The sequence below is a fragment of the Excalfactoria chinensis genome, chromosome 12, assembly GCF_039878825.1.
Source record: "Excalfactoria chinensis isolate bCotChi1 chromosome 12, bCotChi1.hap2, whole genome shotgun sequence".
NCBI lineage: Eukaryota > Metazoa > Chordata > Aves > Galliformes > Phasianidae > Excalfactoria > Excalfactoria chinensis.
The window spans coordinates 2,732,533-2,746,707 of NC_092836.1; the positions used below are offsets into that span (position 1 = coordinate 2,732,533).

Sequence of the window (14,175 nt, forward strand, 5' to 3'; positions counted from 1 at the left end):
CATTGTATGGAGAGAACCTTGAATACCAATCACAGCTGTCTAAGAGCATCACACCGTGTTAGCCAAACAATTTATGTGATTTACCGTACCAATAAAAGAAGGCAAGCATGAGTAAGTTTTCATAAATCAAGCTTATTGGGCCAGATTCTGAACCACGATTATTCAGGCATACAAAACACTGCAGCTTATTACGGGTACAGAACTCACTGATCTTAGCAGTAGCGACATATGGCTTTAGAAGCTGTTAAGACAGGTACCAGAAGAAAAATCAACCTGGCTCTAACACACATACAAAGGCTGATGCATATGCACATCTTTTCATTGGCTTGTTGCTAGCTAGGCACATCAGACATTTTCCCCTAAAGAAAGTGTCAAGGTCTGTGCAAAGGCACTGGGCTCTTGTGTACAGCATAGCCCCAGGACCTCAGCAGGAAGGTATTCAGTGGCTCAACCCAGCACCATGACACACATACGTATTGATTTCAGATTTACAGTGGACACCAGCATAATCGCCCCTTGTGGAAAATGGTGTCTGCTAGGGAGTCACCTCCATCAATACTTCCCTCCTTGGTCACTAAATCCTGATAGTCAATAAAAGTCAGAGAGCACAACCGATGCTATCACAGCAGCCTGTGCATCCTTGGGGTAAAATCTGGCACGCTCAGTGTCTGCCTATTAGTTAGAACGATTTTGCAATTAAAATCCCCAAGGCATAGAGCACACTTAAACTTGATTTTAATAACCTAATGCACAACGTATCTGTGTGTTGCAACCTCTCCCCGGGCTCTTTAATATGGCATACGCACAACTAAATAGCACCCAAACTGGAAAAAGGATTTCTCCTGAACTGGAAAATGGAAAACACAACCTCACAAGTAGCTCAAACATATACTTTTTTTCCCATACAACCCATGCATTCCTATTGCAACATTAGGGCTTCAGGAAGCAACGAAGCCAGAAAACTGAGTTCTGTGCTTCCTAGATTAAAAAAGCAGATTTCAGTTGTTCACACATGCCAAAATACCCAGTCAGTCACCCTCAGTAATGCTGAAGCAAGACTTCAGCTGGGATTGATCTGTGTAAATAAAAATGCTTCAGCGAAGCTACATCACCTGACAAATTATTTCCCTAATTAAAAATTGTAAGCAGATCACAACCGGATTTAACTGAGGATGTTCCACAACACAGAAGTCAATCATAAGACGACTGCCATGACACACAAAGTGAGAAAGGATCAGAAAGGTTTAACCCGCGAGGCAAACTGCAAGTAATCACACACACCAGTAAGTACCTTATTTAACATTTAAAATGAATAAAGCTACGAAATAAGCAGACTGGAAAGATTCCCAAATCAAGCTGATGATTTATCAATAAACTTACTTCTCTTAAGACAGAACTGTAAAATTACTGTCTTGCAACCAGAAGAAGATAAAAATCCACAGACGGAAGTGGTTCGCTATTACTGATTTGTTCATGTCTGACCTTGATTTGGTCATCAGCTCTCTGCTTGCCCATAAGATGGTCAGCCCATGGAAACAGCAATACTTGTTCATGCAACAATCTTGAATCCTTATGTAGCACTTCTTGTCAGCAAATCTGCAAGCATTCTGCAAAGAAGGACGGCTTTGTTATCCCCAATTCAGACAAGGAAATTGCAGCAGCGGGATAATTGCGGAGCCAGAAATAACACGTCCAAGTCCCAGGCTAATGGCCTAACTGATAAGTAACAGCACAGGGCATTTTATTAATGCAGAAGACAACTGAGGTCAAGATGAGCCATTTCAGTACTGCTACTTTTGAACTGCTGAAAGTGCAAAGAGAAAAGCACAACTGCAAACTACATCAGTCAGCCCAATTAGTTCTTTACATTGGCCCTTGAGACTGAAAGCATGCCATTAACTCCTTCTGTCCACAATCGTGTACAAAGACAGCACACCAGTGATCCTCTATATCCTGAGAAGCTATTAAGCACACGTTTAAGATACCATACTACAACAAATGCTTGGAGCCCAGTACACTACCAAGAGAATTTTGTCTGCCAGGAAAAACAAACGTTTCTACTGGGAAAAGCAGTTATAGAGAAAGGCAACAGCAGATCTAACTGCTTTAAACCAGCTTAGGATCACCCACGAAAGACAGAGGTCACAATCTGGTAATAAAGAAGGAACTGCTTACCTCCTTCCCAGGATCAGGGCTCACAAAAGACTCCAAAGGAGGTGATCTCCAAGTGGAAATCCTCCCCTTGCAGTGACCAGCCCTTAAATGAGGTCAGGGGAGTAGAGCCAGGGCCCTCCCCATAGGGCAACACAGGTGAATTGCTTCCACCTGTGCTCCCAGGGTCGGTTATGCCCCTTCACCAGGTGCTCAATCACTGCTTCAGGCCGTGACTGAACACCTCCCATACAGTACTTTAGAGGATTAAAAACTGTAACAGCTTGGAAATATGCTTGCAAAACAAAGTTCTGCTTATAACAGAGAAAAACTGATGTCAATGCGTGGAGCTCTGCTGTGTAACAGGTGATGGATTGGCTGAGAGCTGGTGTTTGTGGGTCAGAAACAGATGATGAGGATGCCCCTGCTGGGGGTGTCTGCTGCCAACCTGATCAAGAACTGGAGACAGATAAAGCCTTGTCCAGCTTTTACAAGCAAACCACATAGTGGCCTTTATCCATGCTGGTATCTGCTAAAAAGGCAAATGGAGGTGCATAAGCAACCTAGATTTCATAAATAAATCAAAGAAAATGTTGATGCTGGACTTCAGAGGAGCAGAATTTGGCTCGCTCAGGGAACTAGCAGGTGCAATGCCATGGCCAGCTGCCCTAGGGAGCAAAAGGGCTCTAGGAAGCTTCGTGATCTTCCTGAAAAACCTTCTCAAAGCCCAAGAACGATTCACTCTGATGCACAGGAAGTGGAGCAGACGTGGCAGAAGGCTGACTTGGCTGAACGTGAATCTCTGACTGAGCTCAAACACAAAAAGTAAGTGAACAGAAGGTTGAAGCAGGGATAGCCTGCACAGGAGGACTACAGAAACCTTGCCCAGACCTGCAGGGGTGGAATTAGGAAAGCCAAAGCCCAAGCAGAGCTGGAACTGGCAAGAAACGGGGTGGACAAGACAGGTTCAACTCATAGGTACACCTGAGGCAAAATAAAGGCCAAAGGAAACATCAGATCTTTCTGAAGAGATCAAAAGAACTACTGACAAAGGGTGCAGAAAAGGATAAGGCATTCAGTGACTGTTTGCATCACTTCTCACTGAGAAATCCTGCTCTTAAGTCTGCTTTCATAAGATCTTTGTCCAGGACAATAGAGTGCTATCTACTGTAGACGAATCTCTTGTTCAGGAGCATTTAAAGAGGGCATTCATAAGTCTCTGAATTTGCAAAAAAGTTCAGCAGAGAGGACCTGGATGATGCAGAGCTGCAGCATGTGATACATGAGGCTGAGAACTGTATCTGTTTAGCACCAAAAAATAAAGGAGAAGGCTAATTAGTGTTTTCAGCTGGACAAAGCTCTGAGCAACATGACCTAACTTAAAAGTTGGTCCACACCTTCTGCACAGGGTTAGAGCAGATGACCTCCAAAGGTCCCTTCCAACATTAATTATTTTACTATTGTAATGGTTTCTCCTTCACTTGTATATATTATGGCGCATTGACTTGTAAAGCAGCACTTGGAAATAATTATTCTGAGTCCATGCAATGCTTTCAAATGCAATAAGAAATACCATATATATTTGAGAAAAATCCTACTGCTGGTAAAGAACATCATGGCCTAAGAGCCAGTCAGCCAGAGCCAATTAAAGCTCCATCAGCCTCCCATGACACCGAAACGCCTAATTGAACTTGTACCCTCTGTGCAAGATGGAGGTTTTGCCTTCTTCACAGAAGCCCAAAATGGGGATTTCACTGCTGTGCCTCCGCAAATCAAGATCATTATCAAAACATAACGATCAAAACAGGAGATGCCTGCATTGATTAAAATAATGGTATTCCTCCTCCAAGAAGAAAAGACGTCTTCCCTTGCAAAAAGACAATCTCAGACATTCAGTTACAAATACCCACTTTAACCCTCCTGGCAAACGCAGAACTTGAGCAAGAGCAAAGGATGCACGTGCATATTTTGAATTAAACTTCAAAAGCAAGTGGTTCATTAGCAGAACATGATAAAAAGTAAGGCATGTTGGATTGAACAGCTACGGTTTAGTAAAACCTGAGTTTGATTTTAAAAAGAAGAGGAAAAACTGAAGTGCACTTGGACTGAAATACATAAACTTACAATGAAAAAAGAAATAATCAATTGGTATTTATAGATACTGAATAATGCACTCGTTACTATTCATGCTCATTATGGTTCATTTTGCTACTGTCACAAAAAATATGGTGGATGACTGACAGCTTTTAAAATATATTGATGTCTGAAGAATGAAAATAGCTGAAAGACCTGGAGTTTTGAATTCTACAATCTTTATTCATTGTCAATATTGCACTAATCTGACCTGACCTTAAATTCCTTTTTCTTTTTCTTTTTTTTTTTTTTTAATTTGGAATTAATTTTTTTAATTTAAATTTTAAGTTAACTTGAATAATCTTTTTCCCTTCTTTTTTTCTTCCCTGGGAGAATTCATGCTGTACTTCTACTTGGTTTCAGTAAGCCGTGAAAAATCACTGCACATCAAAAAAGTTCAAGGAACGTTTTCCCCTAATTAGTCCATAAAAATGCTAATTTTTCTAATGAACCAGATTGAAATATCACAGGAGTAGGTAATAGTGCAAATACAGAGTTTGCTTATAGGGTAGGCTTTCCGTTTTGCTCATCACTACAGTACTGGGCAACTTACAAAGCCAACACTGTAATGAGGTTAGAGAGGCAAAATATGCTCAGTCAACTTTTGTGCAAAATAACATTAGTTACTTGCATATGCATCTACTCACAATAACCATGCATTCATTCATAAATGTAACAACAAAAAAGAGAGCCCCAGTATTTATAGCCTGAATTCTCAGCTGCGCTGAATCCTTCCATCCCCATTACAAGCACAGCTCCTCTGCCTGTTTATTCAAGCTGAGGATGTGACCATAAATCTTTATTCTGCCCAATTTCACTGTTAATACAGACCATTTCTGAAAGCAATAAAATAATACTTTCTTTTTTTTTCATGGGACAGTAGCTAATAATGTCTCTAGTCTGTATTGTACAAGCAAGAGACTGAAATCGCTGTCTGTCTGCCCCACAGCATCTTCCTCTATTTTTTTTTCCTGCTTTTACACTCTTACTCCTGCCTTCTGTGCTGGCACATACTGAGGCACTTGTATCCAAACCACAGATCGAGGAAGGAGTGGTCTTTTTGCAAGTCAAAATCCAGTAGAATCAATGAGCTCTTAGAGGAAATCTCCTAAGGCTTGACCTTCTGGGTGGCCTTTTACTCTCTAAAGCCCATGTAAAACCAAGATTCTACCAGTCAACCCCTGGTAAAAGATTTAAAGAATAGGACTGTTGCCTATTGGTGGCATCAGAAATCTAAGCAGGAATTAAGCAGCTTGAAAAAGCCTTTAAATTCAACGTATCACTCTCCCAGAGCTCTCCATATATTCTTTATGACCCTGTGTTCCCTCACCCCTTTGATCATTTTATATTGAAGTAGTCTCTTGTTTAATATGTAGCTAAGATGACTGCATGATAACATCAAAACAGAAAGGAACATAAAGAACATGAAAGAATACCAAGTCAATAGCTTTGCCAATCACAATGCATGAACAGCAGAGTTAAAAGCTGTGGTGTTACAGTGCTGTCTTTATGCTCTCACAGAGCCGCATGCAGTGCTAAGACCAACTACAGACCGCAACATTAAAACTGCATTTGGTTTGCTTTCTTCTTGCTTTAATTGTTCATTGTGCTCACAGGGAGATCTATGAATTCAGCACCTATTTTTGTCCACTATATCAGCTGATCTAACTGCTGGAAATAAGGGCTTCTAAGCAAGTGTTTCCTCAGGAGTCCACAAAACCTTCATCCTTGTACCTCCATCCTCACCGCAGAGCCCAAGCCATCTTCCATCTTCCAGCTCCAAAGGCATTTTTGACAAGATGCAAAAAGGGAGAAGAGATGTTTATTGAAAGCTCTCTCAAGCTGTTTTAAAAGCTCTAATTCCAAGTCAATAACAACAAGAAGAAAGTCTCATAACAAGATTTTGTCTTCTTGATACCCAACATCTTCCTGCTGTAGTGTTTACATAAAGCTGTGTGGTACATGTCGGAAACCAGACAGACTGAAAAGTTAATGCCTACTGTCTAGAACTCATCTCACACTTGGTTCTCATGCCATATTTCTTGGCTGCCTACACTCATGCTAATCTGCTAAAAATCATTTTACCCACTTGGAAGGTGACATCTCACTTGCACTCAGTTCTATTATTCATCAGACTACCGGGATGGCAGCTCCGTGACTGACTGCTAATTAAACTTTCCCACTGAATGTCAGTGGCAGTTGCATTTTCAGCAGCCATTTATTATTCTTCCCAAGGAGTCTTGAGGTGGAAGCTGAGACCTATTGAAGTCAGTGACAAAAGCCCCATTGACTTCAATTGTGTCAGGAATTCATCCTTTAATAGAAAGAGCTGTTTAAGCACTGTTTAGTAATATGATGTCAACACTCTGAGATAAGAACTGACACCAGAACAACCTGCATATTACCAGTGGTGCCAGGATGGGACACAGCACTCAAGCCCTGCACACCATCAAATCCCCATCTCAAGGCAGTGCAACAGTGAGATTTCCAGCACCTACAGACAGAGAATAGCCTCTTGTCAGGTCAAGCTGAGTGCATGCAATGTGCTGAGAGCAGCTGTGCTCTGATGTTGTGATGGAGATGTTCATTTGGTAGGCTGGAACCATACTGTATCCTGTAGATGGGCAACAGATTCAGCACAGCTGTTTGCATTCTGCGATAGTCCACACAGAGCAAAGCCCATCCTCAACGTAAGCATATCAGCAGGCTGCAGGAACACAGCCAGGTCCAGGGGGAGGGAACAACAGAAGCCCATCATCTATCTCCTACCCACCTGCATAAGCCTGAGCAGGTACAGGAAGGGCGGCCATCTCCTGAGGGCAGCAGCAAGGACAAGCCAAGCTGGAAGGCAGCATTTAGCAGATGGCTGAGACCAGCAGTGGTTTTAGCAGCCATCCATTCCAAACCAAGCTGGAGAATATTCTGCATCACTCCATCTTTCTCATGCAGCTAAATGATGTTGGCAGTGGAATGGAAGCCTACCATTTGCATGCAAATCATATTTCAAGAACCTGACTTTAAAAAGGAAGGCTTGGATACGTTTTAAATCCTGCTCAAGCCAAATTCTCAGCCAGGCTTCACTAATACATGTTTCTGGATGCTTCTGCATCAAGTGGGTGCAGCTTGCCAGTTGTTTGTTCCAGGCAGGCTCCTGCTCCTTCTTCTCTTCTGTGCCACAGCACACTGACCTGAGGAAATCCACTGCCCTCACTCTGGGTGCGTGTCCAGAGCATCTAATTTACAAGTGCCTCAAAAACACATCTCAATTTGCTTTTCTGAAAGTTGTTTTTTTGTTTTTCCTGGTATTCAAAAGCAATGATTTATGCCCACCTCCCCCCAAGAAATAATTCTTTACAAAAGATTATATTAACAGTATTACTTGGAAGGACAGACAGAGAAGTACACAATAGTTGCAGTGCAATATGTGCTATGACAAAATGGTGTAAGTGAAGACAGAATATAAAAAACTATCTTTGATTCAAAAGCAGAATCCAGGAGAATAAGACTTGGGATTACAAATAAATATATCCAAATCTAATGCATGCAGCACAGGTTGCTTGCAAAATTAGACAATTAATTCTGTGTAAACTAAGCTATCAGGAAACCACACTGTGGGGATCCTGATAGCTGGTCTTGCAGTATACTATATTAAGAAAGGGTGTTTTAATGAGATCCCTGGAGAGTCTCCCTGGAGTTGGATCTTCCTCTTGGAAGGACCATTTTTACCCCATTTAGCTGCCAGTATGTTGCACCTCTGGCACACGTTTGAACAAAAAAAAGCTACTGACACAATTATCAGTACCAATAATCACCACGCTTCTTAGGGTAAAAACAACAACAACAACACCACAAAACCATATGTAAGATCCATCAGAAATAACACCTGCATATAAAAATCTACCACACTTAGAACTACGTGCAGCCAGAATAGCAGCATCACAAAGACAGTTTTTACATAGAGTGTAAAAAAAATGCATATATTTTTTTAAATAACCAGGTCATGATTACACCAGTTTGCAAACTTAAATATTTCAGTTTTTATATAAGTAAATATATTTTGTAGAGCTTGGACTGGGCTTTGCTAATGTAACAGACAGAATTATGATACCAATATTGATTTGCAGTAGTTTCATACTTCAGTGAGTTAATAGATTAAAGAGCTGGTGGCAATACATATCCAGCAATAAATGAATGCAAACCAACGTGCTGTATCTGCTGTGTTATTGTGGTGCTGCCATCTAACCTGGGCCAGCTTATGTGACACTATCTGCCATTAAGGCCCCTGGCTGAATGAGGCAAAACACAAGCACTGGGTTGGGGTGGAGGAACCAACCTAGAGGAGCTCACCTATGGAAAGCCACAGCTGCAGTCAGCTCCCCAAATGGCAGCTGACCTGTGCACGCTTCAGACATCCCTAATTGATTTCACAAAACTAGGAAACTGAAAAAGAGTTCAAATACAATCTTTCAGTCCAAATATTTACATTGGCAAACATTTGTATATCCGTCAGCTTTGTAATCTCGAGGCTTCTGGAGAGCCCAGGACAGTCTCTTAAGTAGCTTTCTCCAGTTTTGATTAGTTGACTCCATCGCCAGCCCTATAAATATTCCTAACATTTGCACCCAGTGGACCAAGTATTTTGTTGAGCAGACTAATTGGTTCACAACCCCTGCTAAGTATCAGCCATATCATCCCCAACTGCCATAGGCAACTATCATCATTAGCCAAGTGACAATCTCCCAGAGAATTTTGGCTCTTTAATCTCAGTTTTCCCCAAGGACATCAGACTTATTACGAGTTAAACCTATCAGAGTTCATTCCTTTCCTACACTGTATCTCAGCAAAGAAGGATAAACCTTGCAAACACTGCAATAAAAAGGAAAGAAATGTCCCAATATCCCTAAAGGGACTGCAACGATCTACAGGCCTTGGGCTAAGGCAGCGAAGACAGAGGGACAGATTTTGACTGCATACAAATCAGCTCAGGTCTGCCACCAGTTTCCAGGAGGCCATCCAGCGAAGCATGATTTAACCGATTCCACTCATAAGGTTGGTCCTTGATCGTCTACCGACATGGTGTTAATGCCAAAATGCCATGGTCAGGATTGTCCCAGAAGATGCGGGAATGCTCCAAACCCAACAACACCTGCCCTGAGGCTCTAGCACTGGAAAGCCTCTCAATGCCACACAAACACTAAGCCACAGCCTTGGCCTACACACATTGCAACCCAATGAGCAGAGCTGCTGGTGCTCCCACGTTGGGAACGCAGGTGCATGGTGCCCAGCAATGGTGGGGAGAGAGCAGGGAAGGAGTGCTGGTGGACAAGCAAAGCTCCCTCCATGCTACTCAGCATCTCTCACGGTTGGCACCTGTTCATTATTTTTGGTAGTCAAAGGTTATGTTAAGAAAAGAGGAAACACCAACATTGAGACAAAATTTTAGGGAAAAAAAGAAAACAAAGAAGATAGTTACTGGATGAGAAAAACTGGAGAGAGAAAAGCAGAGAAGAAATACAGGTCTAAAGCCAGAAGAAAAGCTGAAAAAGAAAATAAAGGTGAGAAGAATGAAAAGAACTCAAGAGAAGATAGACAATATATGCAGAGAACCAGTACCTGCTCAAAGGGTGCCAGCTTCAAGCAATGCACATCTGCCCCCAAAACTTTGTTGTGACTCCTCGGTCTGGACATTTAGACAAGGAATGAGGGTTGCTTTCAATTAACAACAAAAAAGTTCTCAAGCAAAACTTTAAACTGCCAGAAAGACTTGGAGTGTTAAGGAGTATTAAGATCTTTCACTTCAAAAGACAGACACATCACAGACATCAATAGCTCACAGGATGCTATTCAGAACCATAGATGCTCCCTCTATTATTTTTCCTGAAATAGGGCAAAAAACACAGTTACAAAGAATTCCTCTCTTCATTGCACCTCTCCCCTTTCTAAAGGAGAAAAGCAATCATCTTAGTGCAAAGTCCTCTGGCAATAGTCAGCAGCGAGCATCCTCTGGATTGCTTTCTTTCAGACCAAATTATTTGTCACCTTAAAAGTACGGTTACCTCACTGATGCTGCAGATTCACCTGCCCATTTAAGACAAGTATGGGAAATGAGATTTTTAACCACTGATCCCAATCCCAGCCCAGCTGAAGGCAGTGAGATCCTCGCCTATGTGCTGACAGTATGATCTGTAATGCACAACAGTGACTTTTACTTTCCTTGGTCAATGAATGACAGATGCTCTCCAGCTCTTCCACTGCCATCTTCCAATTTGTGTTTTTCCTTTCTTATTAGGAGGGGGAAGAACAGACAAGCTTTAGCACAAATCGCACATCTCCTAAAATAGTGAGAAGCCACTCAAGCAGCTAGCGACCAAGGATCTCAGAGGGCAAACACAAAGGCAGAGCAGAGATGCTGCGTGTCTTTGGGTTGATGAAAACACCTCTATTAAGCTGGCCTTAATGATGCTCACGAAGGCAGTGTTTTATTTTCATCAAGTATTAGTGCGTTCACCTTGACCCACCTAACACAATTGTGTAGTTTCTTTACAAACACTCTCCCAGTACCATAAACATTGGAACAACCTCCACATTTGCCTTCTTGAAACAGTGACTTTCCTCTATAACTCCCATGGCTGCCATAGGGATGCACTGATAAGCTGCAAATCCTTTGCCAGTTCTCACCCATACCCTACATTTTTTCATGAGTTTATTCTGTCTCATACAATGTTCACGTTGTTCTGTCTTCTGCTTCATATTATTTTTACTCTCTTTTCCCTACATCTCTTGATCAAAACAAATATTTCAGTATTACTTCCATTCCCACCTTATCTGCAACACCAATTAAGAAAAAAAATAACAGAAGTGGTCAAAGCAGCAAGCGTGTCAAAGATAATTATTCAAAGAAGGCAGTGAAGGCAGCTCAGTCATGGGCACTGCCTCTTGTGTCCAACTCTGTAACAAAGCCATTAACTATAGTGTTAACCATCAGAGCTGCACCGCAGCCATACCCCCCACCACAGAAAGCCATCAGCATGAACTGTACTTCTTTTTTTCCCCCTCTTTGAGCCATGCTGAGAAATCTCTGCAATTTGTAGCTTTGGAAAGCCTCCACGTTCACATTCTAATTTGAAATGATATCTCCCCTGTCAAAACATGCCTGGGGGCAAGTCACTTATGAAAAAGGAAAAGAAAAAAAAAAAGGCAAAAAAAAAAATAGCAGTCTGAATCTTCTCATCTGCTCCGAGTCACAACATCTGCCACAACAAGTTCCTGCAGCCAAATGCATGGCAGATGCAATCTGCAGGGAGGAACCCCCAAATAAAAGTGATACCCCAAAGCAGAGGAAAACTGAATCACCTCTCCATAACTGCAGAGAGACATGGACGAGAAATATTAGAACCAGAAATCATTAGTAGACAAGCTCTCTGGCACTTCCCTTATGCTCACACTTGACAACGATACTAACTAGTAGCTGTATATTCATATCTGTGTTCATGCAAACACACTGTACATGGGTAACTTCAAATTTCATAATTCATGTCTCTAGAATGAAACTATAGCCTGGTACCCTCCATATTGAGCCGCTTCGTTTTTGTTTGTTTTCCTTCCAGCCTCATCAGATGCTGCCAGTGCTTCAACTCCCTTCCAGGAAGATGGATAATATCATGTTCAAAAGCCCAAGGCAAAAGTTATTGCCTATTACACAAAACAGTTTGTAAAAACACATATGCTGAAGACCTACTGCCTCCCAAGCTCGTTTCTTTTTCCAAGAACTGCCATGCTCGTTAAATAAAACCACACCAAAATAGCAATCAATTTAAGTCTGTGGGTCCATATGTCTCTATTGTGTCCACATCCGTTGTATCATCTCCACACTTTACCCACTCAGTGGGTAAAATCTGAATGGGCATTTCCAAGGAAACTGTGAGGAACCTTGCAGGAAGTGCAAAACATCAACACATGGAGACATTAATTAGTCCTATATTCAGAAATGGCCTGTGATCTAAACGTGACTTTTCCAAAACAATGATAGATTTGTTTCATTTTATTTCACTGAAGTTTAATTCACCAAATAGCCCCTGGCCTATGGAAGCCTGAAAAAGAATTGCATTTCTACTGGATTCTTTTCTTCTATCTTCAATAGAAGGCATCTCCTCAACAGGCCAAGGTGGTCAAAATGCATCTGAGATAGGAAGCTGTGTACAGAATACATTAGAAAGGACTGCTAATATATTCTTATCTTTGACACTAACTATAACTGCATTCAGAGGATAGATAGATAGATAGATAGATAGATAGATAGATAGATAGATAGATAGATAGATAGATAGATAGATAGATAGATAGAAAAGACCAAATGAGTAAAAAAAATAAAGAAAATATTAAAGGGCTCTTTGAGAAGGAATGAAAGGAATTGGCAGCATTTCACATACAGATTAAGTATTTCAAGGAATGAATATGACAGGTATACACAACAACAAGTGAAACAAGGTCAAACAGTCACTTTAATTATCACGTTGGAATTAAGAGACAGCAAACAAAGTGGGCAAGAAAATCATAATAAGTAATTGACTGTGAACTCTCTGACAAAATATTACTGATACAAAGGGCATCGTGGTTAGGAAAGTGATTACACGTTAAAAGTGTTAATAATACTTTCACAAGGCAGGATAAGAATTTAAGGGCTATTGATCGCGTGTTTTGGGATGGAAGCCAAACACTAAGTGCTTGGTAAGAGGAAAACAGTCTTTCTAGGGTTGTGCTGTTGCTTAATTGTTATAATGAGAGTTTACAGGAGGGGGGTAGGAAAGCTGCTTTTTTGATTGGTTGGTTTCTGTGGGGGTTTTCCCCCCTGTTTTCTTCAGGATGTTGAGTCATCCAGTATTAGTTACTCACAAAGATAGGTTTCTAAGTTAATTGGATCTTTAATCGGATTGAATAGGGTAATTCCTACCTCCCTGTTCCTAATGGATGTCACAATGTCATGAGTTAAACACTGAAGTGCTGCTCTGATTTGAGAGCGGCTTCTGGGGAATCCTTAGGCAAAGACAATTATTCAGATGTCCATTTGAGGAAGAAAACGGTTGTCAAGGTCAATAGATTTCCAGCAGTATTTTGGAATAATTACTGCCCAGTTAGTCAATTATTACAGACAGAGAGAACATTCTTGCATGATATTTTTCTCCCAAGAACACATTTTAATCATCCTGCTCGTTTCAAGGAGGACATTACCATAATAAGCCCAGGTTTTAGCAAAGTCCAGAAAATGCCCACGTTCTGGCCCAGAAGTAAGAAAACTGCTGATCAGTGTTGGCTATGGGAAGTACTGATGGTCACAGGAGGCAGGAACTGTTGAACTACCCAGAGCTACAGGTAATTCAGAGCATGAATTGATCACAAAGAGTTTACGTTTCTGTTGAACAGCATGGAGGAAACATTGCTAATTTCCATTGAAATGATCCCAGAATACTCTTCTCAAATCCAAAAGCAATATAGGAAATGCTGCTAAACAAAGGTAATAACTTTGCAATGAACTTGTAAAAGACAAAAGAAAACCAACACAAAGTCAATTATGTTATGCAAGTCATTTCTCAGTGCAAAACAAGTACAAGCTCAACTGGACGTAAGACAGCACATCTCAGCTTTACAGGAAAGCTCCCACAATAGCAAAGTGATGTACAGCCCTTACAGCATGTGTACAGCACGTTCCAGTTCCATTATTACTGCAGATCCAGAGACAAAAATCCAGATTTGAGCAGCAAATATGCCTGGACCATGACCTTCAGTTGACTATTCCACTTTCTCATATAAGAATCACAACGTGGCATTTAAATTAATGACTACCTGGTTATCAGGCATCACGAGCACTTGAAACAAAGCATGTTTCCCTGGTAA

The 14,175-nt window shown here is 41.2% G+C and overlaps 1 protein-coding gene across 13 annotated transcripts in view; it reads right to left on the reverse strand.

Annotated features, from left to right (window-relative positions):
- Positions 1-14,175, reverse strand: part of CHL1 (cell adhesion molecule L1 like) — a 112,878-nt gene that overhangs the window by 82,643 nt on the left and 16,060 nt on the right. The window contains exon 1 of one of the 13 annotated variants that reach the window (XM_072347234.1): positions 2,176-2,262. The exons of 10 other annotated variants lie outside the window; for them this stretch is intronic. The gene's annotated coding sequence lies outside the window, so the exon portion shown is untranslated. Of the gene's footprint in view, positions 1-1,380; positions 1,502-2,175; positions 2,263-14,175 lie in introns of those variants that run through there. 2 more of the 13 variants (XM_072347229.1, XM_072347232.1) reach the window with 2 other exon arrangements.